Raw genomic sequence first — 23,819 nt, forward strand, 5'->3', positions numbered from 1 at the left:
TGAACCAGCCGCTGAGCCGGTAGCAGCAGAGGAGTAGGCCCCGATCATTTTTCAAGCCGCACAATACCGCTCCCTTAGTGAGGAGATGGCAGGCCTTCAGAGAGAACTCGCTGATCAAAAAAGGGAGGCTCGGGAAGATAAACCACTGATGGATCAACGACTAGCTGCCTTGGAAGAATTGATGTGGTGCCGTTTACTACCACCATCTGGAGCATCTACTTCTGGACAGCACTGAGCAGGGACCACCGTCTGGCTGAAGACGTAAAACTTAGCACTCATGGGAGGCACCCCACAGCATATCCTTTTTATTTCCTTGTTTATTTGTTTTTATTTTATTTTTATTTTTAGTTCTATTGTTTTCCATTGTTATTTTAGTATTTTGTTGTGCAGGGACAAGTGTGCTTCAGTTCAAGTTTGGGGGTTTGCTATGAGCCATGCTTTCCAAGATCATGTCGACCATCTCCCGGGTACACTCTTTCCTTTACTTAGACACATTGGGGACAATGTGTCATTTAAGTTTGGGGGTATGGGCGCACATGATTGTTCACATACTTTGTCCCAATTTCAAGTTATTTGTTTGTGTGTTTGTTTGTTTATATTCAAAAAAACAAAAAAAAAAAAAAAATTATGCATGTTCATTTTTGCCCTAAAATTTTAAGTTGATCTAAAAGAATTGTGGCTTGAATTCATCAGTGAGCTTAAAATTTTGAACACATGATCTGATGAGTGAATCTGTTAGTTTGGTTACTTGTTGATGACAGTTGAAAAATCACATGTTTGATCTTATCACACAAGCACACTAGTACATAGTTTGTGAGGTATGACATGAGGTCTGATATGTGTGTTTCTGTATCTTGGATGAAATTGGATGACTTATTAGATGACACGGTGGCATATATATAAAATAATAATAATAATAATAATAGTAGTAATAATAATAATAATAATGTGAAATAAATGATCATTGATGGCTTTTCACTGAGTAACTGGACCCCTTGCCTCAAAGCATTGAGTGTTCACGTCAAAAAGTGAAAAATGTTGATTTGATCAATGTAATGGTTAGTTTGGTTTTGTAGCCTTTTTGACTCGACTTAGTAGATCCTTAGGGGTGTCTCTACACCTAATGCCCTAAAACCTTCTGCTTTGGGAGTCATTGACTTAACACTCGCTACAAGGGTCAATTAGAAAGCTTAAAGGAACCAAACATTGCACAACCTGACCAAAAAAAAAAAAAAAGAGGAAAAGAAATATGCCATGGTTGTTCATTCTAATAGGGATTTCAATGAATTTTGAGAGATGGAGACATTACATGTTGGAAAGATTTAGAAGCCTCATAATTTTGTTCTAATTCACTGTACACAATTTTCAAACTTGTGATGATTTAGTATGTCCTTTGAAAGTAATTACACTTTGAGGTTCCAATTCATTGTGAAGATGGAGTTCATCTTTTTAAGCTTGCTTATGAATGAAAATCATAATCTTGTAGTGATACTTTAATTTCTGGAATAACATGAACTGTGCATGATGTTTGTGGGTAACATTTCTGGAAAACCCTCACGAGACTTCACTTGTACTCTAGGGAATTCCTAGAGGTTTAAAAGGCTTGTTGCATATGCTAAATGCAATTGTGCATCCCACGAAAGATGGATTTATCTTTCTGTACTCTGTTTTTCGCTTTTGTTGTTAGTTTTGTATTGCTAAGGGACTAGCAATATGTAAGTTTGGAGGTGTGTTAAGTGCTAAAATATTCATATTTTCGGCTCTTAACTTACATGTTTTAATCCTTTGGTTTTAGTTAATTATGTCATTTTAATTCCTTTTTCTGTTTTCCATACTTTTGTAGGCTTTTGGAAGAAAATGAAGTAAATCTGGAAGATTTGGGCTCAAAGAGAGAAGATGGGAAAAATGGAATCCCCTGACACTGCGATCGATCATAGGTTCCCAGCGATCGAGCGCAGTACCAAAGAATCCAAAGCATGAAGCAGGCCACGAGCGCACAATAGAAGAGGCTCGATCGCAGACCTGTGATCGAGCACACATGGGTTGCGATCGATCGCAACCGTGCGCAGGAGACACATCAAAGTTGCGGCTAGAATGCTAGTATTTCCATATTAGGGTTTTCCAACTCCCAATTGTAATAGCTTTTGAAACCCTACGAATTTCCTAGGTTTACTTGTTTGTCAAGGACTTCTAAAGCCTATAAATAGACCCTTAAGCCTCTAGAATAGGTATGCTTTGTAAGGAGAAGAATTGGAGCTCTTCAAGTTCAAGTTTCGGGTTTATTTTTTTCCTTTCTTTTCTTTTATTTTATGAAGATGTTTAGCATCAACTTTATGTGTAACTAATTTAATTAGTAGGGCTAGATTGAAGCCCTAGTTATGTTTTGTTAATATTCAATATTGGCGAATTTATGATGATCTTGTTATGATATCTAACTTGATGAATACCTAGTTTCATGAATTCCTCATATGTGTGTGCCTGATCAACCTGTGCATGTGGTATGGACTAGTTAGTTAAATCAATTTGGAAGACTGAGTCCTGGGTTTAACATAAGTAACAAAAGTAATCCACACCGGGTTCTTGGGTTAATCACCATGGGGAACCGGGAGTATACACCCATGCCTTAGGCCTCATGTGTTTTTTGATTTTCACAAAATATCTGCTTTCCTAGAGAACAATATAGTATACACCATGCTAAATCTTTTAGGGAAGAAAAGAGTTAGAGTATAGATCCATGCCTAACTCGTTGCTTAGGGAAATCTATAGCTTAACGAGTATACACCCATGCCCTTAGGTTGACAAACATTAGATAGACATAACTTGATCAAAACATTGGCATATTGATATATTAGCTTAATATAATTAGTGATGGATATCAAAGCCCTACCTTTTTATCATTATCAATTTAAATAAAATCTCTTGTTTTATTTTACTTTAGGAATTGATTTTAGACAAGATTCAGCAGTCCTTGTGGGAATGACCCCGTATTTGAACACTATACTACTATGTTGACCTCGTGACTTGTGGGTAAAACATCCAGTTATTTGCCTATCTATTTTGGTAGGTATTTGTGAACAACAATGCATCTGGCGCTGCACGGCACGACCGACGAAATTGTGTGCAGGGCTTTCTGTTTTTTGTTGCCCAACTCCACAGGCACCTTTGAAGATCTTGCTCGAATTTTCTTAACCCATTTTTTGGGATCCAAAGAAAGGAAGAAGCCTTCCGGGTACTTTCTGACATTTCACCAATAGGAAGGGGAAAGCTAGAAGGAGTTTAAGGTCCGGTTCAATTCCGAGAAACTAAAGGTAGAGGATCCTAGTGATGGTGTGATATCTCCCGCTATCTATAATGGCATCTCTCCTAATGAACCAGTGGCAAGAAAAATTGCAAGGAGACAACCAAGCAACCTACAGGAGCTATTAGATAAGGTGGAGGAATTCATCAATGAGGAAGTTAGCTTATCCAAGACCCTTCTTGATGAAGTTCAGAGACTACAACTTCACTCCACTCAATGCCAACATTTCTGCAGTCTTGATGGAGGTCAAAAGGGACCCAGAATATCGAAAACGCCAAAGAATGCCAGGGGTTCCATAGAATCAGAACTCAGATCGCTACTATGAGTTCCACGAAGCTAAGGGCCACTACACAGAGGGTTGCATAGCTTTGAGGCACCTCATTGAAAAGTTCATCAAGAACGGTAAGCTCGTCTGATTCTTGGGAGAAAAGAGAAGGGCAGACCCTCCCAAGGAAAACTACATCCAAGAGGTGAATTACCGTGACCCACGGGATCACCGATAGTGAGAACGTTATTGAAGTAGAGGCCCCGATTGCAGAAATCAGGACAGATATCCTTGGGAGAACATAGGATGGCGAGAGGAGCCCAGAAGAGAGCATACTTGCCCAACCCGAGAGCCTTAAAACAAAGCAAATATCCTAGAAATCCACACCATAATAGGTGGATTTCCTGGGGGAGGTGAGTCAGGAAGGGCAAGGAAGGCGTACGCCTGACAGGTAGGGGGTGTTAAGTGCTAAAATATACATATTTTAGCCTCTTAATTTATGATGTTAATCCTTTAGTTGTGCTATTTTATGTTGTTTTACTTCATTTTCGTGTTTTTGTCTATTTTTAGGAGTTTGAAGGAAAATGAAGCATTTCTAGAAGTTTTTGGCATCAAGGGCCAATTTTGAGGAAAGCTGGAGTTCGGATCGACTGCACCACACTTAGGCTTGAGCGCATCAGTGCTCGAGCGCAAGGCATGGCGATCGAGTGCACTCGGGTGACCCAGATGTGGAAAGACACTTAAAATTAGGTTTTCCCAACTCTAATTGGACTAGGGTTTTGTTCTCCGATTTTATTAGGTTTTCTAGGGTTTCCAGGTCTTTCTAAAGCCTATAAATAGACCTCTGGGTCTTTTAGAAAATATAGAAAATTCCAGAGAGAGAAATTGGAGGCTACTTCAAGAAGCGTTTTCCGGTTTCTTCTTTCCTTTTTTTTTTATGTTTTAGTTTCACTATGTGTAACTAAACTTATTGTTAGGGGTAGATTGAAGCCCTAATCATGCCTTTTTTTAATTTAATACTAGTGCCTTGTTTCAATCATAGTGTATTAATTTAATTGATTATGTCTATGTGATTTGAATTCCCCATGTGAATGTGCCTCATCATTATTTGCATGTGTTTGGAATCTATTAATTATGTTAATTTAGATGACCGAATCTTGGGCTTAATAAAATGGCAAAAGAACCTCACCATAGGTTCTTGGCTTAACCAACATGGGAATTAGGAGTAGATACCATGCCCTAGGACTCATGTGTTTGTCGATCTGCATAGAATTATGTTTCCCTAAAGAACAACTTAGTAGATATCATGCTAAATCCTTTAGAGTAGAAACGAATTCGAGTGGCTATCATGCCTAATTCATTTCTTAGGGAGATCAATAGCTTAAGAAGTAGATACCTTACCCGTAGGTTGACAAGCACTAAATATACCATATGATTGGAATAGTGGCCTAATATTATCTTAATTAGTATGATTTGTGGTGGATGTCAAAACCCTAACCTTTTCATTATTTTTATATCTTTTCACCATTGCAAATTTGTGACAATTTGACAATTTAAATTGGAAAATCAACTCTAAATAAAAACGACAATTCTCGTGGGAATGATCTCGTACTTGCACTCTATACTCACGTTTTTATCTTGTGCACTTGGAAGTAAAACGTACCGAGTATGTGCCTATTAATTTAGATAAGTATTTGGCACAACAAGTTTTTGGTGCCATTGTCGGGGATTATTTAATTTTATTTTGAGTTATTTTCCTTTAAAGTTTAATTTATTTTTATTTTTTACTTTGTTTTTGTTTCCTGCTCTCTGTTTTCAAGTGCGGTTTTGTGTTGCAGTAGCACAATCGATCGTGAGTCTACTGCGATAGAGCATACTCGTAGGCACCAGTGCACAACAAGCACTCGTTCCAGAGGCAGTGAACGCATCACTGCGATCGAGCACAAGAACCCGGTGCTCGAGAGCAGTTCTGGTAGCAGCACCAAAGCTACTGTAAAATCACAAAAAAACTGATTTTCTTTTTAAATTGCTATCATGCAGGGTCGGCTGTCTCAAAATTTAGCCATCATTCCATACAATCCAAAAATTGAACGTAGCATCCGATGAATGCAAAGAGACAACCCCGAATGGAAGAAGAATTCAAGATTGAAGAAAGAATGGAAGAAAATCCACCAGTGTGTAAAGCCCATGAAAAATGCCTTTATGCCACAAAATCTCGATCAACCATCATGCATTGACTTCCAGCCAATTGGACAGAGCAACTTTGACTTATCTCCACATCTGCTCAAATTGATTCCACACTATAGAGGCACACCTTCTGATAATCCATACTTGCACATTCGAGACTTTTTTGATCTCTTCAAAACTCAGAATGTCCAGGGTTTAACCGCAGAAGGAATCAGGTTAATTCTTTTCCCTTTTTCCTTGAAAGATAATGCTAAACTCTGGTGGAATTCCTTGACTGCAGGATCTATCCATAAATGGGAAGAGATGGCCACAAAGTTCTTGAAGAAATTTTTTCCAACCCAAAAAACAATGAAATTGAGAAGGGAGATTCAAACCTTCCAACAAAAAGATGAAGACCTTTTCTTTGAAGCATGGGAGCACTTCAATAAGCTACTTCTCAGTTGGCCACATTATAACTTATCTCAAGACGATCAGGTACAAGCTTTCTATGAAGGTTGAAGTAATGCCAATGAAGGTCATGCAGATTTAGCTTGTGATGGCATGTTGATGGAGAAGAATAGTAAAGAAGCTGTGGCACTCTTTGAGACCATATGTGAGAACTCTCAACAATTCTCACCCAGAGGGAGGCAAGGACTAAGAGGTAAGAGCATGCATGAAGAAGACACAAATAGTGGAGTTCAAACTCAAATGGCCACCATAGAAAGGAAGCTGAACATGCTAGTAAAAGCCTTGACGAGTCATCACACCCCCCTTATTCAACAAAGTGCACAATTCAAGGTATGTGATATATGTTCTCACTGTGACCACACCACTGAGACATGTTCCATGTTTGAAATTGCAGATCAGGAGTCCAAAAGGAATGACATTGGAGAGGCTGTGATTCAGTTTTTGTCCATGAAACAGCAGACTAATGCTCAGACAAGTCAAACCATTCAGACACTGGAAGTAACAGCCAGTCAAGTCATCCAAAGATTGAATGATCAAGTAGAGAACCTGGCTAAAGAACTGTGTGAAGAAAAGAGGGATGACAACCGAGTTCATACTATATCAGGAAGTCAAGAGCAACTCGAGGCTGTGACAACTCTCAGGAGTGGTAGGAGTGTGGACAACAAGGTGGGACAAAAAGAGATAGTACAAGATCCTTCAATTGGAGCTTCAGCCTCCAAGGTAAGTGAAAAGGAGAAGGTGAATGCACCACCCTTCCCTTAGAGGTTAGTAAAACCAAAGAAAGAAAAACAACTTCTGGATATCTTTGAAACTTTAAGAAAGGTCGAACTAAACATTCCTTTACTAGAAGCAATTCAACAAATTCCTACTTATGCTAAATTTTTAAAGGATTGTTGTACTCATAAAATGAAGTTTTAGGATCATGAGAAAGTGTTTTTGACAGAAGAAGTAAGTGCAGTATTGTTGAGAAAGTTGCGTCCCAAGTTGAAAGATCCGGGTAGTTTCACTATCCCTTGCAAGATAGGTGACCAGTCATTTGAGCATGCACTGTTGGATCTGAGGCGGGCATCAACTTGTTTGTGTATGTAACATTGGGTTTGGGGGAGTTACAATCAACCTTGATCACCTTACAACTGGCAGACAAAAGCATTATAAGACCGAGAGGCATCTTGAAGGATGTACTGGCAAAGGTAAATCAATTTATATTACCAGCTGATTTCATTGTTTTAGACATGGAAGAATCCCCTATGCTTCTATCCTTATCTATTATCTTGGGGAGACCTTTCATGAGGAGCGTAGACACAAAAATCTGCATAAAAAAGGGAATTGTAAGTATGAAGGTAAATGGGGAGAAAATAGAATTCAAAATTTTTTATGCACTAAAATTATCCCAAGATGATCTGAATTGTCTTAGTGTCTGTTTAAACCAAACTGCTATTGAGAAAATATTTCAGGTCCATCATACTAATCCAGTGTAGGAAACCCTTACTCACAGTTTCACAAGGCAAGACATTGAATCAAAGCTGCAGACATAAGTGATGATATCATTGAAATTGTGCACTCTCTTGAGGTGTCACCATTTCATTAAGGTAGGTATAAACCCCCTTTTGAGACTCTTACACCGAACATGACAACTCTTGTTCCTTCTTGTGTCTAGGCACCCATCTTGGAATTAAAGTAGCTACTTTCACACTTGAAGTATGCCTATCTAGGAGATAATCAAACTCTACCAGTAATTATTGCTGCGAAATTTAGCTCTGGGAGGAGGAGAAGAATTGGAGCTCTTCAAGTTCAAGTTTTGGGATTATTCTTTTCCTTTCTTTTTATTTTATGACGATGTTTAACACCAAACTCATGTGTAACTAATTTACTTAGTAGGGCTAGATTGAAGCCCTAGTTATATGTAGTTAATATTCAATATTGGCGCCTTTGTGATGATCATGTTGTGATATTTAACTTGATTAATTCCTGCTTTCATGAATTCCTCATATGTGTTTCCCTGATCAACATATGCATGTGGTATGGACTAGTTAGTTAAATCAATTTGGATGACCGAGTCCTGGGTTTAATAAAATTAATAAAAGAAATCCACACCGGGTTCTTGGGTTAATCAACATGGGGAACCGGGAGTATACACCAATGCCCTAGGCCTTATGTGGTTGTCGATTTCCATACAATCATGCTTTCTTAAAGAACAACTTAGTATACACCCATACTAAATCCTTTGAGAAAGAAAGGAGTTAGAGTATACACCCATGCCTAACTCGTTGCTTAAGAAAATCCATAGTTTAAGGAGTATACACCCAAGCTCTTAGGTTGACAAACATTAGATATACATAACATGATCAAAGCACTAGCATATTGTTATATTATCTAAATATAATTAGTGGTGGATATCAAAGCCCTACCTTTTTATTATTATCAAATCAAAATCAATATTTGTTTTGTTTCACTTAAGGAATTTATTTTAAGCAAAATTTAACAATCCTCGTGGGATCGATCTCGTATTTGCTGCACTATACTATTGTTTTGATCTTGTGCACTTGCGAGTTAAAACGTACTAAATATTATCTATTAATTTAGGTAGTATTTGGCACAACACTCCAACATCATCAGGATCGCCTATGACAATCTTGGGACCAAGAGGTTTGGGGGTAAGTTAACTTCTGGTCGGAACCTGTATGTGTTAACTTCTGGAGCATCTGGAATCAGATCTCTGCCAGTATCAACCAGCTCGTCAATGGCATTGGCCGGGATGGACAAGAAGTCAGAATTCACTGTGGCCGGGTCAATATCAAATCACTCCCGGTTGATGATCAAGTAACGACAATTCTCGAAGCCCCAATGGGAGCCTCGCGCCCAGAGCAAGTCTCAGAGAGAAGGAATGAAAGACAACTCCACAAAAATAACCAGTTGCCTTAGCTTTCCAATAAAGGTACCTTTGACGGAATCGGCCACACCTGTCTCGAGAAGCCTTCAAATCTGCTTCAACCTTCTCACGAGCATCCTCTGATTGGGATAGTTGAGCCTCAAGTGTCTCGGAAAGTTTTCATAAAACCTCCTCGGAAGTCCGAATCTAATGAAGCTCTTCCACAACTTTAAAGTGCTCTGTAGTGGCTTGATGAACATTGGCGTCCACTTCCTTGGCATGGTCCACAAGCTCCTGAAGATGCATGTTAGCAGTCTCCAACTCAGAATGCTTCTGCTTGCTCTCAAGAAGTTCCTGATCTTTTGCGGCTAGCAAAAGACGAAGATTCTCCACTTCTGAATTGGAAGTCGAACCATGAATCTCTTGTGAGCTGGAAGCCTCTTGCCGATAGCTCAGCTTTTGAACCAACTCTCGAAGCTCAACTCTTTCGTCGGCATATTACCACACACCCTCTTGGAACTCTTTATACCAGCTAGCAATAAGAATAGAAGACTGCACAAACAAGATCATGTCAGACATTGCAATTAAAAGGAAAAGGACATGCGCAACTTACCGAATAATGACAATGGACCAATTTGTCCACAAACATATTAGGAGTAAGCCGACCCTTTCCCCGAGTATAGTTTGCCGGCAACATCTTGGTAATCGCAATCAGAGGATGTCCACTCAAACCTTTGGCCAACGATCTGATCAAGGGCAAGTTCCTTTCGAAATGCCCTCTCAACAGCTACCCTCGATACACAGGTTCCTGGTTTGAGGGTCCAACAGGAGGACTCGGAGGGCTAGTCTCGGAAGAAGGGATATCATGAGCTTTATTCCGAACAGCAGCTGGCTCCCCAGACTCCCGAGGCCGAATGTATAGAGGAGTAACTTGTAAAGTTTTCGTCTCCTTCGAAGGGAATAGGTCGAGAGCATCACCCTCGGGAATGACATCATCAGGAATGCCATCAAACAAACGGGGCTCCCAGAAGGTCACTGCGGTGGAACTAGACCTGATTGATGACACCAAGTGCAAAAGCTCTAAGGACTTGTCTACTTTCGCCTTCTTGGAGGGCTACCCCAATTGAGCCTTCCCTCTATCTGCCTTCCTCTTCGGGCGCAGGGGGTTAGACTCAGCAGACGGAACAAACAAGGTAGTTTCTGAGATTTGGGATGTGCAGAAGATCTAGAAGCAGTACCAAAGTCTCTCGGAGTAGAAATCTTAACCCCACTTGACTTGTCCGAAGACTAAACGACTTTCTGCGCCCTGGTCTTCTTAGCTTGAGGACGATCCGGAGATTTTTGAACCGCCTTTTGGGAAGGTAGAATCAGTTTCTTGGGATTCCCTTGACGATCCCAAAGAACCTAACCGATAGGGATTTGGTAACCTAAATGCTATCAGAGAGCGGAATCGGTAACGATATTGTTGAAAGCCATCCGAGCTTCGTTCTTGGGAAGCTGAGAAAATTCCAAGATATAGTCCACCCGACCTCATTGCTCCAAGTCCAATTTAGGACACTCTTTCCCTGTCGAAGAGAAAAATATAAAAACACAAGCTGAATAAAGAGAAGGAAAGAAGGGTCAAAAATACTCACAACACTCTCAGAAAGTTCCCCACTCTTGTGGAACCATGTGCTTCAAAGGCAGAGCTTCCGATGCGGACGCTTCCCAAACCCCGAAAACATAGAAGAATTGTTCCGCCCAGTGTTTGTTATTGGAATGAGTCTTGCCAAGCTCGATGAATTGGTTCTTTTCCTGAACCATAAAAGTCACTGTCTTGGTGTTCGAATACATATGAGGACCATATATGTTTAAGAACTCCGCAACCGACATGGAGTGTCCCGGAAACATAGAAGGCCACAGCAGTGATGTAGGAATGAAATACTGCCAACCATTTCGCATCAATTGCCCCGGGGCCACCCCTAGAAAAGACAACATCTCCCATATGATGGGAGAAAATGGCAAACAAACCCCAGCCATAAACATGCGTTCGTGAACACATATGTCTCAATGACTGCCTATCATTCCGATGGAGTCGCTAGGAAAATGCAGAGAAACCGAAGCAGGAATTTCTTAGTTATGCCTAAGCACCTTCTCATCGGAGGACGAAAAACAAGACCTTTGTTTACAGGGGTAGTCTAAGCGCAGAGACATCTCGGCATCGGAGGAAGACTCCCCACCAAGCAGGTGAACCCTGGCGGCTGAACCTCTTGACCACCTAACAAAGGGAATTTTCGGTGAGTGGTTGTCGGCAACTTTGGCCCCAGAGAGCTGAGATTGATGAGATGAAGACATGACTACAGAGAATGGGGTGTGTATGAAGTTTCAAAAAGTAAAAGTATAGAAGAATTGAAGTGATGAAAAAGGAGGAGGAAGAAAAAACCCTTTATAAAACAAGAAACTTTGGGTAAAGTGACAAGGCATTTAATGCGGAATCATCATGGGCCTGCAATCATGCCTACACCGAAGAGACTCGGACTGTATTTCCTCTCAAAAGACGCAACAAGAAGTGCCATCCACTAACCGACACCTGTCTCACAAGTCCTCATACTCGGATCCAAGCCATTCTTAGGGGAACACATGGGCGGGCAACGACGCATTTATGCGGATAAAGACAAAGAATTTGAAAACTCAAAGATCGTGCCCAACCGCCGGATATCCGAGGCACGTAGATGTCAGATCCCATATGATAAGTGCCAAAATATACATATTTTAGCTCTTAATTTACATTTGTTAATTTAATAGTTTTGATTATTTTATGCTATTTTATTTTCTTTTTGTGTTTTCTGTGTTTTATAGGCTTTTGGAAGAAAATGAAGTATTCTGGAAAGTTCGAGCATAAAGCACAAAATTGGAAAAAAGTTAAAAGTCTTGGATCAAGAGGAAGAGCCCAGCTGGTGCGCTCGAGCGCATATGCGCTTGAGCGTCCATCACTAGGATCGAGTGCACAACCCTTGTGATCGAGCACACTCAGGCGCTAGAGAAAATTTAGACACGCGGCAAGAGTCCTTTTCCTTCCCAAACTAGGTTTCCCGAGTCCTAGTTGAACTAGGACTTTAGACCTACGAATTTCCTAAGATTACTAGGGCTTCTAGGACTCTCCTAAGCTCTATAAATAGACCTTTAAGCCTCACAACTCAAGACACCATTTAATAGACAAATTTTTATATGCTTGCTTGGAGAGGAGAATTTGGAGGCCACTTCTAGGAGCGGTTTTCGGTTCTTTCTTTTCCCTTTATTTTAATTATGTGTAACTAAATACTTTAGTAAGGCTGGATAAAAGCCCTAATTATGTTTCTTTAGTATTTTAATATTGGCACCTTTGTGATAATCATATTGTGATGCTTAACTTAATTAATTCCTGTTTTATTGAATTTCTCATATGAATGTGCCTAATCAACATATGCACGTGGTATGGATTAGTTATTTAAGTCAATTTGGATGATTAAGTCCTAGGCTTAATAGAGTGACAAAAGAATCTCTCATGGTTCTTGGGTTAATCAACATGGAAAACCGGGAGTAGACACCCATGCCCTAGGTTCCATGTGTTTCTCGATTTCCATAGATTTATGCTTTCTTAAAGAACAACTTAGTACACGCCCATGCTAAATCCTTTAAGAAAAAAAAGAATTAGAGTAGACACCCATGCCTAAATCGTTGCTTAGGGAAATCAATAGCTTAAGCAGTAGACACCTGGAAAGAAACTTTGTCTAAAAAACATGTTGTGCAAATTTTAATATACTCGCAAGTGCATGAATCATTTGCAATATAATGTTTTGCAAGTGCGAGGTCGAACCCACAGGAAATTGTGTTTTTGAAAGAACAACTTATATTTAAACTAATTTTATCCTAACCTAGTTCTGAAAGGGTTTTGAAAATAAAAACATAAACATAAACTAAATAAAACAAACTAAACTAAGATAAAGATACTTAGTCACTCAGGTTTGGGAATCCACACTCACCAAATCATAACAACTTACTTCCATGTTCATCCATTTTAATCCGAAGTTCTCACAATTAAAATCCTATGTATGTTTTACTATGCTTCAAAAGATTAATCAAAACCATCTCATGTATCCATTTATTGCACAAATCACAAAAGGAATCCAAATTTAATTTAAATACCTGATATATCCGAAGAACAAATCACAAGGGATATCCAATTTTTAGGCATATTGATGAGTGCCAAATATTGTATATTTGGGCCCCTTAACTTATGTTTGTTAAGCTCTTAGCTGTGTTAATTTCTGATTTTTTTGTTAGTTTTGGTGTTTTGGTGTCTTGCAGGTCATTAAGAGAAAACTGTGGTTTGAGGGCAAAGGAATTGAAGATCCCTAGAAGTACGATCGAGTGCACAGAGTGACGATTGAGCGCACCTGCGCTCAAGCCAATGCACGGTACGCTAAGCGCACGACCACGTCAACCCTAGCATGCATCGCATAAGTGTTGCACCACCGGAGCCCTGAAGAGCCGAGTGTGCTCGAGCGCCCGGTAGGTGCAATCGAGCACACTCATGCTGACGTGTCAGCGCCGAACCCGAATTTTTTTTATTATTTATACAACTTTTTCTCTTGTAACCATACATTGGGAGGCACCGTTTTAAGCAAAAATACGACGTATTATCATTGGATCTTTTGCTTCGTTTTCCATTGTAAGTTTTATTTTTCTCATGATGTCAATTCAATTGTTTATTGTTTTTGTTATCATGAGAGGCTAAAACCTTCAACTAAGGTTGAAAATGAAGCCACGTCATTGATAAACATACATGTTCCTGTCATTTTATATATACAATGAGACTGTTTTATGAAAGTGTTGTTCAAAAGTCAATTCAAATGTTTGATTAAGTTCACATGATGAGATTTTGGTATTTTACTCATGCTTAATTTAATGTTCGTTGTGTTTCATCCGGGGTACATCGAATGATTGGATTGAGACTAATATCCATTGTGATCTACGGATACAATGGATTATTTGATCTCAATTAAATATTCATTGTCATTCTTTTAATAGATGGATTCATCAAATGATTTAATTTGCGTGTTTACAATTTTTGAACAATGTATTTGGGTTGACTATTGTATGCATAAAATGCAAGAAATGTTATTTGATTTGGCGAGGCAGATTCGGAAACCTTAGTAATTTTCCATTACTTGTTTTCAAATTGATTAGTTTAATTTATGTTTTTGCATGACACAAATACGAAAATTGGAACTACGTTAAGATAAAATTGGGTTAAACTAGAAAATTAATTTTTGCAAACACGTCTCCCTGTGGATTCGACCTCGCACTTGCACACACTTTACTACACACAACTCGTGCGCTTGCGAGTACAATTAAATTTGTATATCAAATTTTGGCGTCATTGTTGGGGAAGTGTTAGATTTTGTAAAAATTGATTTTTTTTGTTTGAATTAATTTTATTTTTCTATTAGTTTAGGTAGTTTTTATTTTAGTTGTTTTATTTCAGTATTGATCTAAAAAATTTAAAAAAACAAAAAACAAAAAAGGGTGTTTTGTGTTTTTGTGTTTTGTTGCAGTTTGTCGAAATTCAGTCCCTGCCAGAGTGATCGAGCGCTGCTTACCTACGCTCGATCGCACTCGGGCCAATTGCAGGGAGCAAGCGTACCTGCGCTTGCCACTCCGCGCCTGCGCTCAAAGCGCATATATGCTCGATCGCACCCCTGTGACTATCGAGTGCACTTACACTCAATCGCAAATTCCTGCGCTCGAGCGCACCTCTGCATGCAGCATCAGCATACCAGAAGTAGCAAAGTGCACTTTTTGCTTTGTTATGCAATTTCTTTGGTTTATTTTTTGTTAAAATTTTGTTTATGTTTTATTATCTTTTGTTTGTTTGTTTTTCTTTTTGTGAATATTTCATTGTTGTTTAGCTAGTTTATTTGAGCACTTGTGATAGGTTTATGCTTTGTCGGAGATCCTTGAATCTAGAGTTGATACCCTTAGATTCTGACATTGATAGAACTCTTAGGAGAACTTAGAGAGCACCTGTTGAGAGCGAGAATAGAAGTGAAATGGGAGACCAACGAGATGATATACCCCAAAATGTGGAGCAACCTAGGGTTGAACATGAGGATGCTAGAGCTGGGAATCCCGAGCAAGCTAGAGCTTGGAATGTGGACTTCACTACATCACTTAGGGAGTTATTCGCACCTGTTGTGACTAACTCCCACTCGTGTATAGTGTTGCCACCAACCAATGCTACTCATTTTGATTTGAAGCCACATATCATCCAACTCCTACCATCATCCTATGGCCTAGAACTTGAAAATCCTTACAGTCATGTAAAAAAATTCAAGGACATATGCATCACTTTCAAATTACAAAATTTGTCAGAAGAGTCTGTCAACCTTAGACTATTTCCTTTCTCTCTGCACGACAAAGCCAGGGCATGGTTCGATTTCAAAACGCCCAGATGTTGTTCACAATTACCTACCTAAATTAATAGGCAAATAACTGGATGTTTTACCCGCAAGTGCACGAGGTCAACATAGTAGTATAGTGTGCAAATACGGGGTCATTCCCACGAGGACCGCTGAATCTTGTCTAAAATCAATTCCCAAAGTAAAATAAAACAACAGATTGGATTTAAATTGATAATGATAAAAAGGTAGGGCTTTAATATCCACCACTAATTATATTAAGCTAATATATCAATATGCCAATGTTTTGATCAAGTTATGTCTATCTAATGTTTGTCAACCTAAGGGCATGGGTGTAGACTCCTTAAGCTATAGATTTTCTTAAGCAACGAGTTAGGCATGGGTGTATACTCTAACTCTTTTCTTCCCTAAAGGATTTAGCATGGTGTATACTATGTTGTTCTCTAGGAAAGCATATATTTTGTGAAAATCGAAAGACACATGAGGCCTAGGGCATGGAAGTATACTCCCGGTTCCCCATGTTGATTAACCCAAGAACCTAGTGTGGATTACTTTTGTTACTTATGTTAAACCCAGGACTCGGTCATCCAAATTGATTTAACTAACTAGTCCATACCACATACACATGTTGATCAGGCACACACATATGAGGAATTCATGAAACTATGTATTAATCAAGTTAGATATCATAACAAGATCATCACAAAGGCACCAATGTTGAATATTAACAAAACATAACTAGGGTTTCAATCTAGCCCTACTAATTAAATTAGTTACACATAAAGTTGATGTTAAACATCTTCAATAAATAAAAGAAAGGAAAAGAATAAACCCGAAACTTGAACTTGAAGTGCTCCAATTCTTCTCCTTACAAAGCATACCTGTTATAGAGGATTAAAGGTCTATTTATAGGCTGTAGAAGTCCTTGACAAACTAGTAAACCTATAAATTTTGTAGGGTTTCAAAACCTATTACAATTGGGAGTTGGAAACCCTAATATGGAAATACTAGCATTCTAGCCGCAGCTTTGATGTGTCTCCTGCGCACGGGTGTGATCGATCGCAACCCGTGTGCGCTCGATTGCAGGTCTGCGATCGAGCCTCTTCTGTTGTATGCTCGTGGCCTGCTTCATGCTTTGTCTTCTCTGGTACTGCGCTCGATCGTAGGGAACCTATGATCGATCGCAGTGTCAGGGGCTTCCACTTTTCCCATCTTCTCTCTTTAAACCCAAATCTTCCAGATTTACTTCATTTTCTTCCAAAAGCCTACAAAAGTATGGAAAACACAAAAAGGAATTAAAATGACCTATTTAATTAAAACCAAAGGATTAAAACATGTAAGTTAAGGGCTGAAAATCTGAATATTTTAGCACTTAACACACCCTCAAACTTACATATTGCTAGTCCCTTAGCAATACAAAACTAACAACAAAAGTGAAAAACAGAGAACAAAAAGATAGATCCATCTTTCGTGGGATGTATGATTGCATTTAGCATATGCAACAAGCCTTTTAAACCTCTAGGAATTCCCTCAAGGACGAGTGAAGTCTCGTGAGGATTTTCCATAAATGTTACCACAAACATCATGCACAGTTCATGTTATCCCAAAAATTAAAGTATCACTTCAAGATTATGATTTTCATTCATAAGCAAGCGTAAAAAGATGAACTCCATCTTCACATTGAATTGGAACCTCAAAGTGTAATTACTTACAAAGGACATACTAAATCATCACAAGTTTGAAAATTGTGTATAGTGAATTAGCACAAAATTATAAGGCTTCTAAATCTTTCCAACATGTAATGTTTCCATCTCTCAAAATTCATTGAAATTCCTATTAAAATGAACAACCATGGCATATTTGTTTTCCTCTTCTTTTTTTTTTTTTTTCTTTTTTGGTCAGGTTGTGCAATGTTTGGTTCCTTTAAGCTTTCTAATTGACCCTTATAGCGAGTGTTAAGTCAATGACTCCCAAACCAGATGGTTTTAGGACATTAGGTGTAGAGACATCCCTAAGGACCTACTAACTTGAGTCAAAAAGGCTACAAAACCAAACTAACCATGACATTGATCAAATCAACATTTTTCACCTTTTGACGTGAACACTCAATGCTTTGAGCCAAGAGGTCCAGTTACTCAGTGAAAAGCCATCAATGATCATTTATTTATTTATTTTTTATTATTATTATTTTTTTCAATATATATGCAACAGTGTCATCTAATAAGTCATCCAATTTCATCCAAGATGCAGAAACACACATATCAGATCTCATGTCATACCTCACAAATTATGTGCTAATGTGCTTGTGATTAGATCAAACATGTGATTCTTCAACTATCCTAAACAAGTAACCAAACGAACAGATTCATTCATCAGATCATGTGTTCAAAATTTTAAGCTTACTAATGAATTCAAGCCACAATTCTTTTAGATTAACTAAAAATTTTAGGGTAACATGAACATGCATAATTATTATTATTATTATTATTATTTTTTTTTTTTTGAATAAACAAACATGAAATTGGGACAAAGTGTGTGTGAACACATGTGTCCCTATACCCCCAAACTTAAATGACACTTGTCCCCAATGTGTCTATCCGCAAGTGCACGAGGTCAACATAGTAGTATAGTGTGCAAATACGGGGTCATTCCCACGAGGACTGCTGAATCTTGTCTAAATTAAATTCCCAAAGTGAAATAAAACAAAGATTAGATTTGAATTGATAATGATAAAAAGGTAGGGCTTTGATATCCACTACTAATTATATTAAGTTAATATATCAAGATGCCAATGTTTTGATCAAGTTATGTCTATCTAATGTTTGTCAATCTAAGGGCATGGTGTATACTCCTTAAGCTATAGACTTCCCTAAGCAACGAGTTAGGCATGGGTGTATACTCTAACTCTTTTCTTTCCTAAAGGATTTAGCATGGTATATACTAAGTTATTCTTTAGAAAAGCATATGTTCTATGGAAATCGACAAACACATAAGACCTAGGGCATGGGTGTATACTCCTAGTTCCCCATGTTGATTGACCAAAGAATCGCGGTGTGGATTCTTTTGTTACTTATGTTAAACCCAGGACTCAGTCATCCAAATTGATTTAACTAACTAGTCCATACCACATGCACATGTTTATCAGGCACGCACATATGACGAATTCATGAAAACTAGGTATTAACCAAGTTAGATATCATAACAAGATCATCACAAAGGCGCCAATATTGAATATTAACAAAACATAACTAGGGCTTTAATCTAGCCCTACATAAAAGAAAAGAAAAGAAAAGAATAAACCCGAGACTTGAACTTGAAGAGCTCCTATTCTTCTCCTTCCAAAGCCTCTCTTATTCTAGAGGCTTAAGGGTCTATTTATAGGCTTTAGAAGTCCTTGACAAACTAGTAAACCTAGGAATTTCGTTGGGTTTCAAAACCTATTACAATTGGGAGACTTGAACGGAAGCACACTTGTCCCTGCAAAACAAAATACTAAAATAACAGCGAAAAACAAAAAGAACTAAAAGTAAAAATAAAATAAAAACAAATAAACAAAGGAAATAAAAGGGATATGCTATGGGGTGCATCCCATGAGCGCTAAGTTTTACGTCCTCAGCTAGATGGTGGTCCCTGCTCAGTGCTGTCCAGAACCTGATGCTCCTGTTGGTGGTGCAATATTTGGGACGGATTGGAGTGCCAAATCTTCATCTCTTGGTGCTAACTTTACTTCAAGATATGGCTTGACTATGTGTCCATTGACTTTGAATGACTGGTCGGTCTGGGGGTTGTGAACCTCCAAAGCTCCATAAGGGAATACTTGTGTAACAATGCAGGGCCCAGACCATCTTGACTTAAGCTTTCCATGGAAGAGTTTCAATCTTGAATTATAGATCAAAACCTTCTGTCCTACTTGAAACTCCTTCCTGACCAGTAGCTTGTCATGGTATGCTTTGGTTCTGTCCTTGTAGAGTATGGCATTCTCATATGCATCACGCCGCAGTTCCTCCAGTTCATTTAATTTGAGCTTCCTTTTGTCACCAGCTTGCTTTATCGAAGTTAAACTTCTTGATGGCCCAGTATGCTTTGTGTTCCAATTCCACTGGTAGATGACATGCTTTCCAAAAAACCAAACGATATGGAGACATACCGATAGGTGTTTTGTAAGCAGCCCTATAAGCCCATAGTGCATCATTCAAGCGTAGTGACCAATCCTTCCTACTAGGGTTCACTGTCCTTTCAAGGATACCTTTGATCTCTCTGTTGCTGATCTCCACTTGGCAACTGGTTTGGGGATGGTATGGAGTGCCAACCTTATGAGTGATGCCATACTTCTTTATCATAGAGGCAAAGGCATAGTTGTTGGAGTGGCTCCCCCCATCACTAATGATTGCCCTAGTTGTCCCAAATCTTGCAAAGATGTTTTCCTGCAAAAACTTCACAACCACTTTGTGATCATTAGTCCTTGAGGGGATAGCCTCGACCCATTTAGACATATAATCCACACCCACAAGAATATATAAATAACCGAATGAGTTAGGAAATGGTCCCATAAAGTCAATACCCCAAACATCGAAGAGCTCTACAACTTAAATATTTTGCAGTGGCATTTGATTTCTAGATGAGATGTTACCTGTCCTTTGGCATCTATCACAAGAGCTGTAAAATAAGAAAGCATCTTTAAACATATTAGACCAATAAAAACCAGATTATAATACCTTAAGCACTATTCTCTTGGCCCCAAAGTGTCCACCACAAGCAAATTGAGGACAGTTCTGCAAAATACTCAAGGGCTCTTCTTCTGGGACACACCTTCTAATGATTTGATCAGGGCAGAATTTGAACAAATAGGGGTCATCCCAATGGTATTGTCTAGATATGGATATTAACCTCTTCCTTTCTTGGCTAGACATACCTGGAGGAAACACCTTGGCAGTGATATAATTCATTATATCTGTCTACCATGGGAGTTGGATATCAACTACAAACAACTACTCATTTGGAAAATTTTCATTCAATGGAAGCTCATCTCCTTCCTCCACGTGGAGTAATTTGGATCAGTGATCCGCCACCACATTCTCACTACCCTTCTTGTCTCTAATCTCAAGGTCAAACTTTTGTAGTAATAATACCTATCTGACCAATCTAGATTTGGCATCTTTCTTGGCAAACAAATAATCTCAACACAGCATGATCAGTGAATACAATAACCTTAGAACCAATTAGGTAGGACCTGAACTTCTCCAAAGCAAATATGACAGCTAATAATTCTTTCTCAGTAGTAGAATAATTTAGCTGGGCATCATTCAATGTTCTAGAAGCATAATAAATGTTATGAGGTACCTTCTTGATTCTTTGACCCAAGACAGCTCCTACGGCAAAGTCACTAGCATCACACATGAGCTCAAAGGGTAGACTCCAATCAGGTGCCCGCATTATTGGTGTAGATGTGAGTAGCTTTTTTAGTGTGTTGAAGGCAGTCATGCATTCTTTAGTCCATTCAAACTTGGCTTCCTTCCCTAGCAATGCACAGAGGGGTCTAGAGATCTTGGAGAAATCCTTGATGAACCTTCTATAGAATCCAGCATGTCCAAGAAAACTCCTCACCCCCTTTACTGTCAAAGGTGGGGGAAGTTTGGAGATGATATCTATCTTGGCCATGTCCACCTCGATTCCCTTGCTTGAAATAGCATGACCCAATACAATGCCTTGTTGAACCATAAAATGGCATTTTTCCCAATTGAGCACTAGGTTGCATTCTACACACCTCTTGAGAACATTCTTCAAATGGTGGAGGCATTCATCAAAACTAGACCTAAAAACACTAAAGTCATCCATAAATAGCTCAATGGTTTTTTCCAACATATCTGAAAAAATGCTCATCATGCATCTCTGGAATGTGGCTGGGGCATTGCATAAGCCAAATGGCATCCTTCTGTAGGCAAATGTGCCAAAAGGACATGTGAAGGTGGTCTTCTCCTGATCCTCTGGTGTTGTTGCAATTTGATTATAGCCACTGTACCCATCCGAGAAACAATAGTGGCTATGGCCAGCTAACCTCTCTAGCATTTGATCAATGAAGGGTAAAGGAAAATGGTCTTTTCTGGTTACCTTGTTCAGTCTTCTGTAATCGATGCATACCGTCCATCCAGTGGTTACTCTTATGGGTATCAGCTCATCATCTTCATTCTTCACCACTGTGATCCCACTCTTTTTTGGCACTACTTGGACTAGGCTGACCCATTTACTGTCTGAAATGGGATAGATGATGCCCACATCTAGCAGTTCTGCCTTAACTACCTCCTTCATGTGAGGATTGAGTCTTCTTTGTGCATCCCTGGTTGGCTTTGCTTTGTCTTCAAGGAATATCTGATGCATGCACTTAGCTGGACTTATTCCTTTGATGTCAGCAATGTTCCACCCCAAAGCGGTTTTATGTTCTCGAAGAATTCTCAACAACTTTTCTTCTTCCCCACAACTCAGATTTGCAGCAATTATGACCGGTAGTGTCTTGTTTTCTCCTAAGTATGCATATTTTAGGTGTTCTGGCAATTGCTTCAATTCTAGCTTGGGTGCCTGGACAATAGAAGGAGCAAGAGAAGTATTAGTAGGCTCAAGAATCTCAAAGGGAGGAGTATACTTACTTGAGTATTTTGGAGAGGCCTCAAGGCGGTGCACTATTTCAATGATGTCATCAGTAACATCTTCATGTTCTGGCTCAATGTCCTTTCTTGTGAGACTATGAGTGAAGGTGGCCTCCAATGGATCTTTCTGTGGGTCCTGCAAAACTGGTTCACTAACACTTTGGATCATACAAGCATCAAAACATTCTAGATCATCATGAGGTAACTTCATTGCATCAAATATTTTAAATTATATTGTCTCACCATTCACCTTCATACTTACTGTACCCTTCTTCACACCTATTGTAGTATCAGCAGTTCTCATAAAGGGTCTTCCTAAGACGATAGGCAAGGGTGATGGCATAGGGGATTCTTCCACATCTGACACAATGAAGTCAGCAAGTAAAATAAATGTACCTACCTTTACCAACACATCCTCAAGTATACCTCTTGGTCTTTTGATGCTTCTATCTGCCAATTGTAAGGTAACAGATGTTGGTTGAAGCTCCCTCAAACCTAGCTTTTCATAAACCATGTGAGGTAGCAAATTGACCCCTACTCCCAGATCTAGCAATGCATGCTCAAAAAGGTGGTCTCCTATCCTGGAAGGAATGGTAAAACTACCTAGATCTGTTAGCTTAGGTGGTAATTTTCTCAATAAAACTGCACTTACCTCTTTTGTTAGGGCCACAGTCTCATGCTCCTGAAATCTCCTTTTGTTAGTGCAACAATCCTTTAAAAATTTGGCATAAGAAGGAATCTGTTTAATTGCATCTAACAAGGGAATATTGATTTCTACTTTCCTCAAAGTCTCAAAAATATCCATAAGTTGCTTTTCTTTCTTTGGTTTGACTAACCTTTGAGGAAAGGGGGGGGAGGTGCATTTACCTTCTCCATTTTGTTTGCCTTAGAAGTTGATGGTTCATCTGGAGTTGCTTGAGGTGGCTCTTCAGTTCCAATGACTTTGCCATTCCTGAGCACTGTGACTACTTTCAGCTGCTGGTGACTCCCTGGGTTAGGTATTGTTTGAGCTGGAAATTCTCTCTGCTTCCTCTCACTCAGCTCCTTTACGATTTGCCCCTTTTGCACTTCCAATATTTGAATGGCTTGATCAGTCGTTGTATTGAATTATTTCTGATCAGCCGAGAATTGCTGTTGTAAGGTCACCAGGTTGTGTATCATATTCTCCAGTTGGTTCAATTTTGACTCTTGAGTTGGTTGGCTTGCTTGTTGGGGCCCTTTCTGTTGTCCTTGATTGTTACTCCGAGAGAAATTGGGATGGTTACGCCATCCTAGATTATAAGTTTGGAGTATGGATTGTTCTTGTGGGGGTAATTGTTTTGTCCTACATAATTCGTCTCTTCTTGCTCTGCAAATGGAGATAAAGGACACGTCTCAGTAGTGTGATCTAGATGGGAACAAATAGCACATACCTGGATTGGTGTGTCATGTTGCAAAGGTAAAATTTTCTGAGCAGTCATGGCCTTAACAATCATGTCTAACTTCTTTTCCACAGCAGCCATCTGATTTGGCGATCCCCCATTGAAGTTTACTTCATACATGCCCTTGCTCTTGGCTCCTCTCCTTCCTCTGGAGCAGAATTACTGGGAATGCTCACTTAATGTCTCAAAAAGCTCCATTGCTTCCTCACTACTCTTCTCCATAAGTGCTCCTCCACAAGCTGAATCAACCA

The 23,819-nt window shown here is 39.1% G+C and overlaps 1 non-coding gene across 1 annotated transcript; it reads right to left on the reverse strand.

The window, feature by feature from the left end:
* Nucleotides 1-6,101: 6,101 nt before the first annotated feature.
* LOC132168284 (small nucleolar RNA R71) lies at nucleotides 6,102-6,208 on the reverse strand. Its single transcript, XR_009438802.1, has one exon. It is a non-coding gene; the product is annotated as a small nucleolar RNA R71 (small nucleolar RNA).
* Nucleotides 6,209-23,819: the final 17,611 nt, after the last annotated feature.

The sequence above is a fragment of the Corylus avellana genome, chromosome ca1, assembly GCF_901000735.1.
Source record: "Corylus avellana chromosome ca1, CavTom2PMs-1.0".
In the NCBI taxonomy this organism is placed as follows: Eukaryota; Viridiplantae; Streptophyta; class Magnoliopsida; order Fagales; family Betulaceae; genus Corylus; species Corylus avellana.